Genomic DNA, 19259 nt, shown 5'->3' with positions numbered 1-19259 from the left:
ACATCCAGGCAAATATTTTTTCTAAGCCAAAGTATCCGAAAAACCACCGTTTAGACTGATTTCGAAGGTTATATCGCAAAAAAGACAAATGACGAATAAAGGACCCCTAGTCACGTAACTATATTGCGAAATTTTAAAAATTGTTCTGATATGAGGACTGGTAGCTCTTTTAAAATATTTAACAAAAATGTCACTTCACACAAGAGCAAATAAGATTTTGGGATCGGAAAATTGAAATAATTTTGAACAAATTTTAGCTGGCACTAAATAATATATTTCTTATATTATATTTTTGAGTTACTCTAAGTGTTGATTTCGTTTTGTAGAATATTATATGGTACTTTTATTTTTCAATTTTCAGAAAACGTTTCATTTGGACTACAATATGTAAATGAAACTTCAACTTTTTTTATTACTTTGTATTTTCTTGGGTACTGTCAACTGGAGTATCATGCTATACTTTTCAACTTCAATGAATTCTGAAAAATTTGTATCGACACATAATCAAACGGCTTTTAAATCAAAAGTTTCAAAATTGGTACATCACCGTGACGTAGCATAAAAAAAATAAATAATTTAATTAGTTCGATGGTTTTAAACTACTCCATAAGAAACTATTTTCACTTTACACAGAAAAAGTGGTAACCTGCAACGGACTTTAGTTGAATGAAAAATTTGTTCAAAACCTTGAAATATTGATCCACTAGTTTTTTTTTTTTACTTTATTGGACTGAGTTGATTTGATGTCATTTTTTGAATTTCTCAAACCCTGGGGTCTAAAAAGCTTCGGTTTGGTTCAAAACTCATCCATGATTTTTTGCAGAATTTCTAAGTAATGTTTACATGAGTAAATTTGAGGTTTGTATGGGAAAATGAATATACTGAAAAATCAATATCATGTTTGTTTCTTCTGTGAAACCGAGGCTGCTAATAGTTCTTGTGCCAATTTATAAATTCTCCAGAGGAAATTTTCCGCTGAACAACTTTGTCCAAGACCGTAACTTCGTATCTTATTAGAAAAAATTTTATTAGGTGTTTAAAAGGATCTACAACTTTCTAGTATAAAGTAAAGCTTTATCTATTGAAACAAAAAAAGTTAGAATTTTAAAATTTTTCATTGTAGACTTTGACTATTTTTTCATACTTTCAAGTTATGAAGCACGTTTAAAGGAGCAAATGTTTTGAAGACATTTTAAAGATAAAATGAAAGCCAAGGCGCTAGGAAAAAAAACTCGTTTTCCCCTTTCGGACCACTGTGCTATTTTTTGGACAGACCTAATGAAACATATGTGTGTGTGTACACTAAGATTTTTTTACGCGGATTGATTTTGCTCAGTTTTTTCTTACACGGCTTCTTTTAACACGGTATTTTAGCCTTCAGCACCATTTTTTAACGTCATTCTCGGAAATCAACAAGTTATTTGAGGAAAATATTAATAAGTCCTACAAGTAAGCAACATATTTGATACAGCTACAAATAAACCTTGCCTTTGCATTCCCGCGACAATTTCAATAATCGATAACAACTCGAGTGATTGACTTCAATATCATCCAAGAACCTCCCTATGCTATTTATGTTCACTTTATCATTACTTTATCATTTGAACCAAAAACCCTACTTCAAAATCTCTCGATTTTCTCACTCTCCCTTATTAATCATCCTCAAATGCATCATTGGGGGACAACATCAGATTTTTACTGTATGTATTAACAAAATGTATTAACGGCAAACTCACAAATAAACAAAATTATTTCCACTAATTTACTCACACTTTCCTTTCCCACTCTCCAGCTCGGCTGAGCTGAAAAACCTCCGACTTTAAGGAATGATGAACCAAGAAACGGTACCAACCTGAAAAAAAAACAAGAGAGGGAGAAAAAAAAACAAATTCAGATAAGTAAAACCGGAAATTACCCAAAATAACCGACTCATCATCGGTTCAAAAGAATCGCAAATCGAAACCGCGAAACCGCGCCAGATGCTGTCTAACGGACACTTTCCAGACTTAGCGTTGTTTTTGTTTTTATTTTCATTTTTTTTTTTTTTGCTACGGATAGTTTGCAGATTTTCAACTTCAGAAGAATCGGTGCTGAGTCCCGAGTGGGAAGTCATTAAAGCTGGAAATGCGATTTTACCCGTTCACACCAATCACAATGAGCCATTCCCCAGAAGAAGAAAAAATCGCGGCCATCAAAGAGGACGCCCTAATCACGGGGCGTTAAATGCTACAGAGACAAATCGTTTCCTGGGATAATGAGCCAAGTGCGGCGGCCGGTCAAAAATTAAATTAACGAAACGCAACACAAACAACAAGAACAGACCGAAAGAGGCCATCCAGAAAAAAAAACCTTCACCCAATGACCGACCCGTAATGGCTCGTAATCCGAAATTGACACCAATAATAATGATGATGCAAATGATGGGCTAAAGACCTTTCCGGATCGGATAAAGCACGTGGAGTTTGGCGCGGCGACATCTATTGGTTGGGCCAAACTCCAACCATGTTCCATTTTTTTGCGACCGCCTTTTCTTTTCTTCACTTTTTTCCTTCGATTTTTCGTGGCGCTATCTCTTCACAATTAAGGTTTATGATTATAGGCGGGGAATTGTTGGCACCAGCATGTTTTTCCTTGTTCCACTTAATTTAAATGCCGTCGCTTGTTGTCATCGTCTTCTGAAGGAATCCGAAACTGGCATCGACGAAAGCGAAAAGTTTTGGGCGGCTGATAAAACTGAACCGTTTGTTAAATAGAAGTGTCCTTCTCAGCTTAAGCTTAGGAGCGTTAGGAAAAGGCTGGAGGTCAGATTGTGAGCCAATTTGGTTTGTTTTCTCTTTCCTGAGGAAACTTCAGGCTAAAGCGGAAGGAAGAATCCACTGATTAATTTAAGTACATATTTGAAAATAAAACCATATCATGTAGCTAATAATTGATTACCGTAAAACAGGGTAACTTTGATCACCGGGGTATCTTTGACCAACAATAAATTTTTGCACATTATCATCAATAACTCAGTCTATAGTTTGAATTTTTGAAAACTGTTTTCTACGTTTGAAAGCCTATAAATTGAGTATTAAATGGACAAAATTTGGTATGAATTTGATTTTTTTTTCTGTTAGTTAAAAAATTTATTTCAAAATCTTAAAATATCTACTTTTTCCAAGGCTTGCAAACAAACAGCTCTCCTGATGAAACCAGAAAGCATTTAGAAGCAAACGGGTTGTTGAATGTGAAAGAACTACTTTTTTATTTTTATATGTATTGTTATAGTGCTATTTGTATAGTCTTTTAGAGATAATTTTTTAATATTTAAAAAAGAAGGACATTTTCCAAGAGTAAGGCCGTATTGGACAAATGGATAGAAACCCTATAAAATGGTTAACTTTGAAGAAAAACTGAAAATGGAAATAGTGGGTGGGCCTAGAGTAAGGTGTTAAGTTAAAGTTTCATTTGTACTTTTTAGCTCAAACTATTTAGCAATTATTTTAATTATTGCCCCTAAATGTATGCAACATAATAGTCATTTTTTCAATTATAAATGTTTTTAAAAGAAAACGTTAGAAAGCAAGATAAAATTGATAAACTAGCATTTGTTAATATTATGAAGGTGTTTTGTATCCTTTATGACCGAGAAAACTCGTTAAAACCATCAAAATAGAGACTGATCAATGTAACCCTAAAGCATCAAATTCAAAACAGAGACGAAATCGATTTTTTAATCAAATTTAAAGAGGTCTAATAAATTTCTGCAACTATGTTTTACGATCATTGGAGTCCAGTACTGAATTTAAAAATATGAAACATACCACATTCCTCTTAACAGAAAAAAATAATCGCAAAATATTGAAAAAAGTGATCAATATTACCCCGGATTACGGTACTTCGAACTCAATAGCATTTCAAGGTAGGGTGTCGTTATTTATTTTTAATAGAAAAAGCCCTCAGAGCAAGGTTGCCAAAATCACAAAACAAATCTTTAATATCACAGAACTTTGAGCAAATTAACTTTGTGTCACAAATCACAGAATTTCGATGTTTTTAACAAAATTCTCAAAAACTTACAGATCGAATTTTTTTTATCAACATTTTTATCACTCACATTTAATAAAAAGGGTGGCCACTTAAATCCAATTTTTGATTTCCCACATTTCTCAGACTTTTACCCACATGTACTCACGAAATTCCCAATTATCATGAACTGAAAAAAAATCAATCTCATAAGCTTTTATTTACCCTTTCTACTTTTATTGGTGATTTTATTATCAATTTCTCAATAAAGCCAAATATCATTGCCCATTTAAGAACTTTTAAATATACTTTGAATTCTAGGTTTAGTGAAGAAATTGTCATGAATCCTGAGATTTCATTTTTTTTTAAACCTCACTAAGAATAGCTCAAAGTCTGCGCATAAAGGGTAACGGACTTATTTTGGACCGGGTACATATTTTTTATCTCATTTTAGCTTTTTCCCAATATTTCCCCCATAAATCATTTTAATCATGAAAATTTTGAACAAATTCAGTTAAAGTTATCATCTTAGTACAAATGAAACTTTAACTTAACACCTTACTCTAGGCCCACCCACTATTTCCATTTTCAGTTTTTCTTCAAAGTTAACCATTTTATAGGGTTTCTATCCATTTGTCCAATACGGCCTTACTCTTGGAAAATGTCCTTCTTTTTTAAATATTAAAAAATTATCTCTAAAAGACTATACAAATAGCACTATAACAATACATATAAAAATAAAAAAGTAGTTCTTTCACATTAAACAACACGTTTGCTTCTAAATGCTTTCTGGTTTCATCAGGAGAGCTGTTTGTTTGCAAGCCTTGGAAAAAGTAGATATTTTAAGATTTTGAAATAAATTTTTTAACTAACAGAAAAAAAAAATCAAATTCATACCAGAAAGTGTTGATGAAGGCCTACAAGAAATCACATCAACTTACAATCGCTTTGTGAAAGTTTCTACTCGTACACTTAATAAAAGGGTAAAACTTAAAGGTAATTGCTGTCCGTGGATGACATTTGACCTGTGGACACTCATCAAAATAAAAGATAATTATTTAAAACGATCAAAAAAGCATCCTAATGATAACAATTTGAAAGAGATGTTAATTCATTTAAATAAAAAAGTGAGTGCAAAAAAACAAGAATGTAAAAGGCTCTATTACGAGCGCTTATTAAATAATTCTCCGCATTCTAAGCTCTGGAAAAACATAAATACGCTCTTAGGTAAATCTAAAACGACTTCCTCAATCAACCTTTCAGATGAAAGAGGTGTTATAACCAATAGTACACAGATTTGTGAGAAATTTAACAAACATTTTTCCACAATTGGAAAGAACCTGGCTAAAGAGATTCCAATAGACACTGAAAATGATCATTTGTCTCATATCGCACAGGTAGAAAATACAATCTTCTTACGACCCGCTAATGTAAACGAGGTTCGATTAGTTATTTTTTCACTTAAAAATAAAAAGGGTCATGGACCAGATGGCTTCCCTGTTAATGTCCTAAAAAACAACCATGAAACATTCTCGTACATACTCACACAATATTTTAACCAAATATTAGAGTCAGGAGTTTTCCCGAACTGTCTAAAAATTGCGAAAGTTATCCCTGTTTTTAAGGCTGGCGATTCGCTTGACGTCAATAACTATCGTCCTATCTCGACCTTAAGCGTTTTTAGTAAAGTGTTCGAGAAGCTTCTTGTTAATAGGATTGTAGACTTTCTAAATCAGAACAATATACTCTATAAACTGCAATATGGATTTAGATCAGGCTCGAGCACTCAAATTGCCATCTCAGAATTAGTGGAATCTATCATATGTAAAATAGAGTCAAAAAATGTTGTTGGGGTATTGTTTTTGGATCTCAAAAAAGCTTTCGACACTCTAAATCATGACATATTATTGTCCAAATTGCATAAATACGGGATAAGAGGAACAGCAAATAATATCCTTCGTAGCTACCTAGAAGATCGCAAGCAGTTTGTGGCTATTGAAAATACAAGAAGCGAATTAAGAAATATTGATATCGGTGTACCACAAGGGAGTAATATCGGGCCATTACTTTTCCTCTTATATGTAAATGATTTATGTAACCTTCAACTTAAAGGCACAGCACGTTTATTTGCCGATGATACAGCAATTTTTTTATTCAGAAACTTCACCTGATATTATAATTCAGCAAGACGACCTAAAACTGCTTTCAAAATATTTCAATTCAAACCTACTTTCACTTAATTATACAAAAACCAAATACATGTTGTTTCGTTCTTCACATAAAAAACTGCCTCGTACTAATGACCCAGTAATACGGTAATACGATTGAGAGAGTTAGTTGTTTCAAATACTTAGGAATTTACTTAGATGAAACTCTTTCATGGAATCGTCAAATTGAACACCTGGAAAAAAAAATTACTCCTCTTTGCGGTGTTCTTTGGAAACTGAGAAATTTTGTTCCCCAACATGTTCTCTTTAAATTTTATTTTGCGTTTATTCACTCTCATTTGAACTACCTTGTTATGATATGGGGAAGAGCTTCTTTGTCTCACTTACAGAAACTTCAAACGCTCCAGAATAGATGCTTGAAAAACATCTTAAAACTCCCTTTGTTATTCCCTACCTTTCAGCTATACTCTTTAAGAACGCATAACGTTCTTCCAATATCTGAACTCTGTGATTTGCAAACTGTTATATATATCTATGATAATCTACACTCAACTGAAAATATTCAAAACCTCCATTTTACTACGGGGTTGCGAACTCATAACACTCGCCAGTCAGATTTCTTGCAACGAAGCCGATCCACAACATCATTAGGGCAAAAAAGAATTTCGTTTATTGGACCTACTAAATACAACACCTTACCAACTGATATTAAAAACATAACCAATCGTTCCATGTTCAAAACCAAAGTGATACAGCTTTTGAAAGAAAAATTGAACCATTAAAACAGTCGATCATCAACCAGTCTTTGTTTTGCTTACCTTTTGCATATTTGTAGCGTTAATTTCTAATATTATTATTCTTTAAAAAATTGTAGTTTGTATTTTTATCTTATTAAATTATTGAACATAACTTGATAAAATTAGTAAATATAATTAGTGTAATAGTAAATATAGTATAATGAATCTCTTCAAAGGAAATTATTTTCCATTGAGATTCATATTGTTGTCAATTTAGTTAAATAATACATTTCCTCGCACGACATTAAACAATTTTGTGTTCTCAGCATGATTAAAATTTGCTCGCGTTAACTTTTATTATTCATTGCTGCCAGACATGCTGAGAACAGTAGCGTCCATTACCAGGGGGCTCAATTGAGCCTTTTGGTGTGGGGGAGTGTGGTGGGCCGCTACAAAAAAAAAAAAAAAAAAAGAAAAGTTACTTCTTATCTTATCATATCTAACATTATATTTACATAAGATGATAAGAGAGGGAAAATTTAAAATAAAGTTTTGAATTTTCACAGTTGGCCGAATTAAATCCATTTCAGGAGGACGTGCCATTATCGAAGTCAACTTTCAATAAATTTTCTGCATAGCTGTGATGAATTTAAAAACTACAGCTATCCAAAATACCGACCAGAGCAATTATCGAAGAAACATGTTTTTAAGCTTAAATCTTGTTACATTAAAACAAACTACGATATGTTTCGATAGACAAAGCCTTGATCTTTGTAACGAACGGATAAAGCGGTCAAAAATTAAAACATGTACTGTTTTAATCCAAAAAATAACATGGGCACTTCCCACAGCGGTCCAAAGTAGGTCCGTTACCTTACATATCTTCACAAGAAAACCAGTTTCGAAATCAATAAGAATATTTTAAAAAGTGTTATCAAATTAGAAAATGCACAAATTTTGGAACCAATTAGAATTGGGGCATTTTTGAGTAATTTACAGAAATTTTCAAAGCAGTGATAATATTACAAAAAAAAATATGTGATTTCCCATCAGAAACTTATTGTTTTTTTACAAAATGTTATTTAAAACGAAGCGGGAAAGTAAAAATGATGCATTGTAATAAAATTGGTTCTGTCAAAATGGCACATTTCTAAAAAATTACATTTAACAAATAAGTGAATTCACGCAAGAAATAAAGTAATTTGTTTCTCATTGATTTGAAATATGTGTAAAAAAAGTTCACTGAAGGTTCAAAATATTAAATTCAAACATAAATTTAAGTAATCCAAGCCCCAAACTCAATAACGTTGAGTAACGCGCATTTATTAAAAGTAATTTTTCATGATGAACCGTTTTCTCATCCAACGATTCGAGAAATCTGCGGCAGAAATAATTTATTAGAAAAAATGTGAAGCTGCACTTTTTTTATCGTGAATTTTTTTATACTCCAAAGTAGTTGAATGTCAATTTGGCATTAGTTTTTTTGCTAAAATGAATACATGTAAGCTAACCTTTTGAAATTTTCTCTTCAGTAAACGACGAACCTCTTACTGGACTCCGTATGCAGATATCGACTCGTAGTTAGAGTTACAATTTTAAATACTATTTTAATTTTATGTAACTTATAATATTATTTATTAATGGTTGATGATCGGAATTTTTCCAAAGACATTCCGTCATTCAAACAAAAAAAATAATGCAAGTTCAACATGAGTTAACATATTTGGGATCGCAAAAAAATCGAACGGAATTTTTTTTATTTCTTCCTGCTATTTGTCGGTAGCAACTGGACTAAATTTTATCATTTTAGAAGTTTCGAGTTAAATTTTTTCGAACATGGGTAAAGTGTTAAATTCAAAATTTTCCAGTTTTTCTGTGACATTTTAAGGCAATGAAAAAAATATTCCCGATTTATTGGAGGAATACCTGAATTTTTCCCGCATTTTCCCGGTCGATTTCAAATCCTGACTCTTTCCCGCTTTTCTCTGCTTTCCCGAATGAGCTATTATTATTATAAACTCCATTTTTCATCTTTTGTTCCACGTATAAATATTTTCACACTGACGCACCCATAGACAATAGTCAGAGCCGTATTAAGCCAACGGGGGGTAATTCAAATATTCAAATGTTATCCCATAGAATACAAAACATTTTAAACGGGTAAAGGAAGTGGAGATGAGTTCAGTATAATGTCTTCAAATATCCATGTTGTCTGCGTAGAAGATAGTTTCTGGTATTTTAAAAAACATTACGGAAGAGTTTACAAATTTCTCAAAAATAAAAGCTCTCATTTGAACTGCAAAATGCAAAATTTAACTCGATTTTTTTTAAATAACCTTATTACTAGCTAAAATTCTTTGATTTAAAAAAAATACTGGATAGATATTTAATATGTTTTTCATTTCACAAAGGGCTTCATCGAGAAATATTTACCGTAATCCGGGGTAATATTGATCAATTTTTTCAATATTTTTCGTTTATTTTTTCTGTTAAGGGGAATGTGGCATTAGACTGAGTCGATTTGGAGTCATTTTTTAATTTCTCAAACCCTGGGGTCTAAAAAGCTTCGTTTTGGTTCAAAACTCATCCATGCTTGGTTTCACAGAAGAAGCAAAAATGATGTTGATCCATACAAACCTAAAAGTTAAAATTTACTCATGTAAACGTTACCTAAAAATTCTACTAAAAATCATGAAAGAGTTTTGGACCAAGACGAAGCTTTTTAGACCCCAGGGTTTGAGAAATTCAAAAATGACCCCAAATTGACTCAGCCTAATGTGGCATGTTTCATATTCTTAAAACCAGTACTGGACTCCTATGAACGTATAACATGGTTGCAGAAATTTATTCGACCACTTTAAATTTGATCAACAAATCGATTTTAGCTGTGTTTTGAATTTGATGCTTTGGGGTTACATTGATCAGTCTCTAATTTGACGATTTGAACGAGTTTTCTCGATCATAAAGGATCAAATCACCTTCATAATATTAAAAAATGCTAGTTTATCAAATTTTATCTTGCATTTTAACGTTTTCTTTTAAAAATATTCAAAATTGAAAAAAGTACAATTATGTTACATACATTTAGGGGCAAAAATTTAAACGATTGCTAAATAGTTTCAGCTAAAAAATACAAATGAAAATTTTTTTTATACCTTAACACATTCCTCTAGGCCAACTCACTTTTTCCATTTTCATTTTTCCTTCAAAATTAACCATTTGATAGGGTTTTTATCCATTTATCCAATACGAGCTTACTCTTGGAAAATGTTCATATTTTTTAAATATCAAAAACTTATCTCTTAAAACTATAAAAAAAAAATAGCACTATAACTATACAACAAAGAAAAAAATAGTTCTTACACATTAAACAACACGTTTGCTTCTAAATGCTTTTTGGTTTCATCAGGAGAGCTGTTTCTTTGCAGCCTTGGACAAAGAAGATATTTTAAGATTTATAAATAACTTTTTTACTAACAGAAAGAAATTTAAAATTCATACCAAATTGTGTCTATTTGAAATCTAATTCATAGGCTTTCAAATTTAGAATACAGTTTTCAAAAATTCAAACTGTAGATTGAGTTATATATGATAATGTGCAAAAAATTATTGTTGGTCAAAGATACTCCGGTGATCACATTTTCCTCGTTCTACGGTACCTAATTACAATTGGGAAGTATCATGATGATTCGAAACATAGAATAAAAAATTCAAAAATTAAACAAAACAATTTAATTCAAATTTCATGGAGATACAGATATAAGAGTTTAGGAATTCAAAACTTAAATCAGATTTTATTCAGAACCACAATTCAGGGTCTCAAACCTGAATCATAATTTCAAATCATTTTCTGATTCTCATCAGAAAAAATGTTATCAAATTGTTATTCTAAATGTGACAAAAAATTTATTAGATGCCTTTAAAGCCAAAAAGGTCAAAGCGCAAAAGTGATCGATAGAAAAAAAAATCAGAATAGAGATTGAATGTTCAAAATACAGAATCAGCTATCATTGAAAAAAGTCAGATAAGGAATCAAAATGAGTTTAGTATCTTAAACAAAGGTCTTGAGTTCTCAAAATTCAGAAAAAAAACATGAAACTGAACTTCAGCAACTGAGGCAAAAACACAAGACATGAAAATCTCAATGAATTTAATCTGGAAAAAAAGTAAGATTAAAAACATATGTAGAAATATTCATGTTAATAGAATCACTCATTGATATTAGCTCGTCAACTATGAGATCGTTTTTATGATAAAATATTATTCGAGAATGATCTTTGAAAAGTGATATGCTGAATTCAGGATTTTTACTTTAGTAGTGAATAAAATTTTGGTTTAATCAGTTGATAATGTTTCAATTCAAATTTCAAGTCTATGACAGGAAATAGGAATGGAAATTCAATAATGAAACTCAGTACTGTCGATTGGTTCCATTTAAGCAACTTCAGTTTTTTATATATTTTATTTCCAAAAAAAAGGAAGGAAAGGGGTTAAGAATTTATAAACCAACGGAAATTTCAAAAATAATGGTTTAAAAGATAAAAGTTATAGTAATACCCGGTATTAAGCCAAATATTGCCCGGGGAAAATTATTAAATGTTTCTCAAAAAACTTTAAGTTTAATAAGGTAAAAGTGAATATATTCATAAATTGCATATTTATGAAATTCCTTAAGAAACCATAAGCACTAACGACTTGTCAAAATGGTATTCAAGAAATACTCACTGTTTTTTCTTAGCATTGTGTGTGAGCCAGTGTTGGCGAAATTAGCTGCTATTTTATTGCTATTTTATTGAAAGTTGACCGATTTACATATGGACAGTAACGAACAGAAAACAGAATGCATTTTGTACATTTCGGTACCAGAATGTTATTGGATTAATTGAACCATGATTTATTCGCCTATTCGTGCGTTTTTTTTAATTAAAAAAAATAGCTAAAAACAAGAAAATCACCGACTATTTTTAATTTTATCTATCGGTTCTATCGGTTGAATTAAAAGTAATGCGTTAGGCTTGAACTGGGAAAGGCAACTTCTCTAGAATTTTGCTAAGCTACTAAAACAACAAGATATTCTAGTCGACACATGTTACTTTCGAATACTCGTTCGGTATTCATATTTTCATTTTCAAAGCGTGAGGGGAGATAAGGGCATAATGGCCACCTTAAGGAAAACGCTTATTTAAGAACGGCTATAATATGTGAATTACATCATTGTTTCGTGTTCAGACACTCAAATAGTCTATTGCTTATTGGATGAAACTTGAAAAACTAGATAAAACCGCATTTTAAAAGACTTTGCCAATAGCTGAAAACCAGTCACTGTAGGGGCATAATGAGAACCCCCCTGGGGCAGTAGAAGAATCATTTTTCGGGGCAAGATGAGCGTTTTCTGCCGAGAAATCTAGTAGCGAATTCGACTCGATGAAGTCAACTGAATAATAGAGCTACAGCTTGACTTGTTTCATCTGTCGATATGGCCTATTGGTAAGGTGTCGGAGAGGTAATCAGTAGACTCGAGTTCGATTCCTGGTCAAGGTGATTTTTTTTCATTTATCATTCATAGAAATATAGAAGAATACACTAGAATATACGGCAGAAAACGCTCATCTTGCCCCCATTAAAAGTGCTCTGTTCGCCCCAGGTCAACAGATTTAAGTAAAAACGCGTTTTAAAATTGATGAAAGTGAAAAATCAAAAATTTTATGATGGTGAAAATTGAGAAACAATGTGTAAATCATGTGTAATGCAGTGCGTACATTTCAGATCAAGATGCTTTTAAGGTCATAAAAGCTTATTTGGTGGTGCTCAAAAATTATAATATTTTCGTCACTTGAGAACCTAGCTGGTTATTATTTAATATTTCTGTAAAGATGATAAGGATATTTCTTTTTTGGTGAAAAATTAATACTATAGGTAATACGAAATAAATCCTTATAAAAATTTAATTAAGAAAATACGTACTTTTGTAGAAAAAAGGAGTGCTTATTATGCCCTGGGTGGTCGTTATGCCCTTATCTCCCTTATTTTCAAATTATTTCATATTTCGAATAAAAAATTAAAATCATTTATTTGAAATCATTTTAAAAAAAATCCTTCCTAGGCTGAAATTAAGTCGAGTTATTCTTTTCACAATGAACCCTACAAAAGCACCAACCAAAAAGGGAGTAAGTGATAAATTATCTTTTCCGAAATCTAGTAGAAACCAGATTTAGTTTCCAACGAGCAAAAAAAAGTCCGAAAAAAATGCCCCAAACTCGAGATGGTTCCAGCCATGAAGAAAATTATTATAGTTCATTCTTTTCGGTAAGTGATTTTGCGGGTTAAGAATATTAGAAGGTAGGAGCTCCAATAGTTGACCCTTATAAAATTTAGGAATTCATGTGAAGTCTTTACAGTCTCAAATCGAATCCACATTCGAATCAGCTACCCTTCTCCACTAAGCAGCCGTTGTTGTTGATGTTCTTAAACTTAGTTGTTTCTCTGGGCTCCATAACAGCATCTCGAGGGTAACCAATACTTCTTGTTTTGCTGTACCAGCCAAACGAATCTTTCGAACCGAAAAAAAACTCGTTGGTCTTGCAGCTTCAGCAGCATCAAACAGACGAGAAAAAAAGGGGCGAGTTTATCTTTCCATGTTGATCTTGAAAAATCTCCTTTTATATTTTGCTTTCTTTTTCCGGATTTAAACTTGCCCGGTCCAGGGTTCAGTTTAGTTCGGTGCCTTACGTGAGTTTGAGAAATGTGTGGTACGGGGATTTCCCGACTGTCTCCCGGTTAAGCTGCCAGTTGTGGAGCGATTCAGTGTTTTATTTTTTGTGTCTCACTCCTCTTGGCTTCAATCTGGCCAAGCCAAAGTACCGTCAAACGGGGCGTCATGCAACAGCGGGGTTCGATGCAACATTTTTATAATACTACATTGAATCAATTTTTAATTTAATGTATTGTAATAAAGTTATATTTTAATGATTACAAAGTGATGATGACATAATTTCTCGCATCTTAAGCTAGTTGTCTTAAGTTTTTTATTTTTATGTAAAATTTGAAAAATCGAGCAATAAATGTACAAATTTTATCATTTTTTGATGCCGAAAAAAACTTAACCCAGTATGACGGATCGGCTTGATAAAATTACCTACAAACTTTTTACAGGTTTCCTCATGTTAAACCAACATTGTTAGTGTAAAAATATTTTTCGAACAATCACCCAATTTTTTTAAATGAATATTTTTAAAATTCAGTTAGGTGTCTGGGGTTAAATGCAACAAAATGCAAAACAAAGAAATACCTTGTAAATCTCGTTTCCATGTGCTGGAATATGAATGTTTTGCATCACGCGTTTGTAAACATTTAAATTTCATTCATCCAAACATTTATTTTTATGATTTCAACTTGTAGAATTTTTCGTAGTATTATTTAACCCCTAAATGTATGCAGCATCCTTATTTTCAGAAAAAATGTGAAAATTTGTTTTTACAGACCCAAAAACTACTGCAATTGGTGTTGACATGCGTAATGGTCTTTAAGGCATCGCAAATATACTAAAAACTATGAATTTTCGTACGTGTTCATAAGATTTTTCATTAAAAACAAAGTTTGTTGCAAGTTACCCCATTTTCTAAGGAGTGTGAAAATCACATGTTTTTAGAAAATTAAAAATAACTGAAGAAACCAATAATTTTTTTAACTACGCCAATTTGATGCCCCAGCATCCTTAAAACTTTTGATGCATAAAGGATACGATTAACTGTGAACATAAGTTTTTTAGAAGCCATTGAAGTTGAAAATTGTTGCATGTTGCCCCAGTTGACGGTATGATTCTTATTATGGAAGGTGTTGTTGCTTCTTCCGAAAAATCCTACAACGAAAACCAAGAAGGAAGTAGCTTCCTTCTCAGCTCTAAGTCTAATATACCCTTACGGATGGCTGACTGCACCCGCTCTAGATTCAGGGCAGAAACCGTAAGTCGCCACGTGTTGACTTGTGATAGCAAAGAAGTCCCTTCATCTTAGTCTTGCCGGCTGCACTGTATCGGTAAAGCGACAATACCCAGTCCCAAGCAAGGTTATTAATACGACAGCACACAAGCCATAAAAATGAATAATAAACGGGAAGATCTCTCCGAGTAGTGTCGTCCTTAGAGGATGACAGCCGGCCGGAGCCAGAGCAAACAAAAAAACGCTATATTCCCATTTAGATCGTAACTAATGGATCCGGAAGTGATTAACCGGAAACGATGTTTGCTTGAAGGTTGAAAAGTTAACTAAAACTGGTTGACGGCAAATAATCCCGTGAAGGTGTTCGGATTGAGAAACTTTAAACGCTCTGCCTTCAAGTACAGACCCCGTTCGATTTTGGCAACACGCCCGTATATTTTGTGTTGCCAGAATCGGATGCTGCCTAAATCGAACGGTTTTTTTCCTCTAGTTTTTTTTTTTTAGTTATTTTTACAAAATAACTATTTTTATCACTGAAAATGTTACTTTCAGTCAATTTCCGACCATTTGTAGTCATTTTTAATTTTTTTCATCATGTTTTTGATACATTTTGCACTTTTCTTGTTTTGTTTATAATGTTTATTTGCGTTATTCGCTGTTTTTGTCATTCTTCATCATGTTTCAGTTGTTTTTTGTCATTTTCAGTCTTTTGTTTGAATTTTTTTTTTATCTTTTTGAATTTATCATCTTTTAGTTATTTTTTAATTACTTTATAAATTTTTATAAAAACTTTTATTTTTATTGTTGCATTTTATCACTATTTCAGAACATAGAAACGAATTTATGGGGTTTTTTCTAAATTAAATTGGTCAAGTTATAACGAAAACTGTAAGAAAATGTTGTTTCTAAAAACCGTTCGATTTTGGCACATGTGCCAAAATTGGATGTTGCCAAAATCGAATGTTGCCAAAATCGAATGTTGCCAAAAACGAACGGGGTCTGTATATAGATTTCGGAAATCTATCGGAAATTTTCAGATATGAGCTATCGTTCCACTGATTTCTGTTCTAATTTCCTTATCTCATTTCTCATTTCTCATTTCTCATTTCTCATTTCTCATTTCTCATTTCTCATTTCTCATTTCTCATTTCTCATTTCTCATTTCTCATTTCTCATTTCTCATTTCTCATTTCTCATTTCTCATTTCTCATTTCTCATTTCTCACTTCTCATTTCTCATTTCTCATTTCTCATTTCTCATTTCTCATTTCTCATTTCTCATTTCTCATTTCTCATTTCTCATTTCTCATTTCTCATTTCTCATTTCTCATTTCTCATTTCTCATTTCTCATTTCTCATTTCTCATTTCTCATTTCTCATTTCTCATTTCTCATTTCTCATTTCTCATTTCTCATTTCTCATTTCTCATTTCTCATTTCTCATTTCTCATTTCTCATTTCTCATTTCTCATTTCTCATTTCTCATTTCTCATTTCTCATTTCTCATTTCTCATTTCTCATTTCTCATTTCTCATTTCTCATTTCTCATTTCTCATTTCTCATTTCTCATTTCTCATTTCTCATTTCTCATTTCTCATTTCTCATTTCTCATTTCTCATTTCTCATTTCTCATTTCTCATTTCTCATTTCTCATTTCTCATTTCTCATTTCTCATTTCTCATTTCTCATTTCTCATTTCTCATTTCTCATTTCTCATTTCTCATTTGTCATTTCTCATTTCTCATTTCTCATTTCTCATTTCTCATTTCTCATTTCTCATTTCTCATTTCTCATTTCTCATTTCTCATTTCTCATTTCTCATTTCTCATTTCTCATTTCTCATTTCTCATTTCTCATTTCTCATTTCTCATTTCTCATTTCTCATTTCTCATTTCTCATTTCTCATTTCTCATTTCTCATTTCTCATTTCTCATTTCTCATTTCTCATTTCTCATTTCTCATTTCTCATTTCTCATTTCTCATTTCTTATTTCTCATTTCTCATTTCTCATTTCTCATTTCTCATTTCTCATTTCTCATTTCTTATTTCTTATTTCTCATTTCTCATTTCTCATTTCTCATTTCTCATTTCTCATGTCTCATTTCTCATTTCTTATTTCTCATTGCTCATTTCTCATTTCTCAATTCTCATTTCTTATTCCTCATTTTTCATTTCTCGGTTCAGGGTTTTCAGTTTATTCATTTCTCATTTCTCAGTTCAGGGTTTTCAGTTTTCTCATTTTTATTTCGCGTTACCAATTTCTCGGTTCAAATTTCTCGTTTATTAATTCTTATTTTTCAAGTCATAGATCCACCAAGCACTTTAGACTTCTTCCAATAAATTTAAGCGAACGCAGCCTATATTTTTCCAAATTTTTAATAAGTTGGCCACTAAACTTCGGAATCTGCTGGGTAGGAGTAAAGCATGAAATTTCCGTTTGATACAATTTGCATCCAAATAGATTTACTAAGCTGAGGAAAAAAGCTGTAACCAATTTTCCTATCGCTAATCTTGTTCTCCGGGCTGGCATTTTTTTTCTTTCGAAAGACGATCCAATCTCCGTGTAACGTTTTTAGTAGCAACACAAACATAATTTCTCGTTTGAGGCTGCTAGCTCAAAATTGAATTCATTCCATTCAATTTGGCTTCAAATTTCGGATGGGATCGTAAAATGTAATATTTATGCGGGACTGGCGAAGTGTTTGTGTGGGTGTGTGTGTTCTCGTGGAAGTATGTAGTTGACACACAAACACACAAATACTACTAAACTCCGCAGAGAAACACACTTGACAACGCAAAAGTCAAAGATGCGAACGGGGTTAAGCCGTTTTGCTTTTCCGGCCTAGGCTTTCCCGCGGAAGATAGTGGGTGGGGTTTGAAGGAAGTCTCCGGGAAAGTTCGCCGAAAGCTGAAAAGGCACAGAAAGTTGTTTCCCAATCGCGTTGGGCCGTATCCGTTTACCAGACACACAGTTAAAGGAAGTGGCTGTTTTGAGAGTAGTAGGGGCAAAAGTGAAAAGCTTTCAGGCTCGAGTTTTTTTTACTTCTTATATTTCAACTGAATCGGAGCTGCCTTGAGCAAAACTATTGCACGATTCTGTTCCATTCGGTTGACTGAGAGTTGAATGGGTGTTAGCAGCTTTCCGAAATATGGCAAATTTTCCGCTTTCAAAAGTATACCGAGCCAAACAGAGGCAATAGTTAATTCGTTTTTCCCGCCTTTTCCGTGCTTGTTTTTTTCCCGGAAAGTGATCTATCCGTCTATATATATCCTTCCTCGTCAAAGTAAGATATTATTTGATACCATTTGTATGTTGAAAGCAAAGCTTATTTGGTGCACGCAAGCCAGTTTCGTTTGACTTTTTGGAACCGATTTCACATTCACACACAAAAATCTATCTGAGCTTCTTAAGAGACTAAAGGAAACATATCTTAATTCGGTACTGAAGCTCAAAAGAATACCATAAACATGAAAATCATCCTTGAAAAATTCAGAACACAACTGTAAATTAACCGAAGATACTTCTGAATCTGAAGTGAATTTGCACTCAAGTCTGAGGAACACCATATTCCTAAAGTAAAAACGTTGCCTTATTAAACCCCGATAGCACGATTTTCTTGAGGGGAAATACTTCACAAAAACTGCACAACAATCTACTTCCAAGTACAAATGCTTCTGGGCGTCTGAAGAGGTACACACACTGTTGCAAAGTTCCGATAGAAGCTCTTCTTTCCTTATTTTATCCTCGAAAGAAGAAAAAAAGACAATCATTTCCAGTACAAGCATCCCCCCTTTCCTCATCTTCTTCCCGTGGAATGGGGGGATGAAACTGGTAGGAATAATCCTTTCGCATCAGACAGAGCCCGTCAGTTCACTTACATTGAACGGAAAATTGCTTCTTATCATCACCGGATCGTACCCAGAAGCGGCATCATCATCAACAGCCTCACTTTCCCCAAGCACTAAATATTCCAAGAATGGTGCGGAACTCTTTCGCTAGGAAAATTCAACAATCATCATTTTCCGACTTTTGTTATGTCTAGCAGAAGAATCGCTACAATGACGCGACGTCTTTCGCAGGAAACTTATTTGCAAGAAGCGTAAGCATTCCGCTACTTTTGAATATCTTTTTCTGCAGCATTCGATACGAAAAAGAGGTTCCAGGATTCCAAGTTTAATAAATTTGACAAGCTGTAATTTTTTGGAAATATTTCAAACGACTTCCGGAGAGATGATGAATTTAACCAAATATAATAAGATTCTAAATCCTAGAAGAGCATTCAAATTTTGAATTCTAAAATCCATTTGGAAATTTTGACGGTCGCCATATCTATATATATAAAAATGAATTTCTGTCTGTCTGTCTGTCTGTCTGTTCCCTATAGACTCGGAAACTACTGAACCGATTTGC

The 19259-nt window shown here is 32.7% G+C and overlaps 1 protein-coding gene and 1 long non-coding RNA gene across 4 annotated transcripts in view; one reads left to right on the top strand and one right to left on the bottom strand.

Moving 5' to 3' along the window:
• The window catches only part of LOC129756386 (uncharacterized), a 43859-nt gene extending 42015 nt beyond the window's left edge, over positions 1-1844 (bottom strand). The window contains exon 1 of the long non-coding RNA XR_008739453.1: positions 1771-1844. This is a non-coding gene — a long non-coding RNA (uncharacterized LOC129756386). The remainder of the gene's footprint in view (positions 1-1770) is intronic.
• The window catches only part of LOC129756378 (neogenin), a 502299-nt gene that overhangs the window by 125714 nt on the left and 357326 nt on the right, over positions 1-19259 (top strand). The window lies entirely within an intron of this gene.

This window comes from Uranotaenia lowii, chromosome 3, assembly GCF_029784155.1.
Source record: "Uranotaenia lowii strain MFRU-FL chromosome 3, ASM2978415v1, whole genome shotgun sequence".
NCBI lineage: Eukaryota > Metazoa > Arthropoda > Insecta > Diptera > Culicidae > Uranotaenia > Uranotaenia lowii.
The sequence above is the reverse complement of the archived record's forward strand: the minus strand, read 5'-3'. Positions and strand labels throughout refer to the sequence as shown.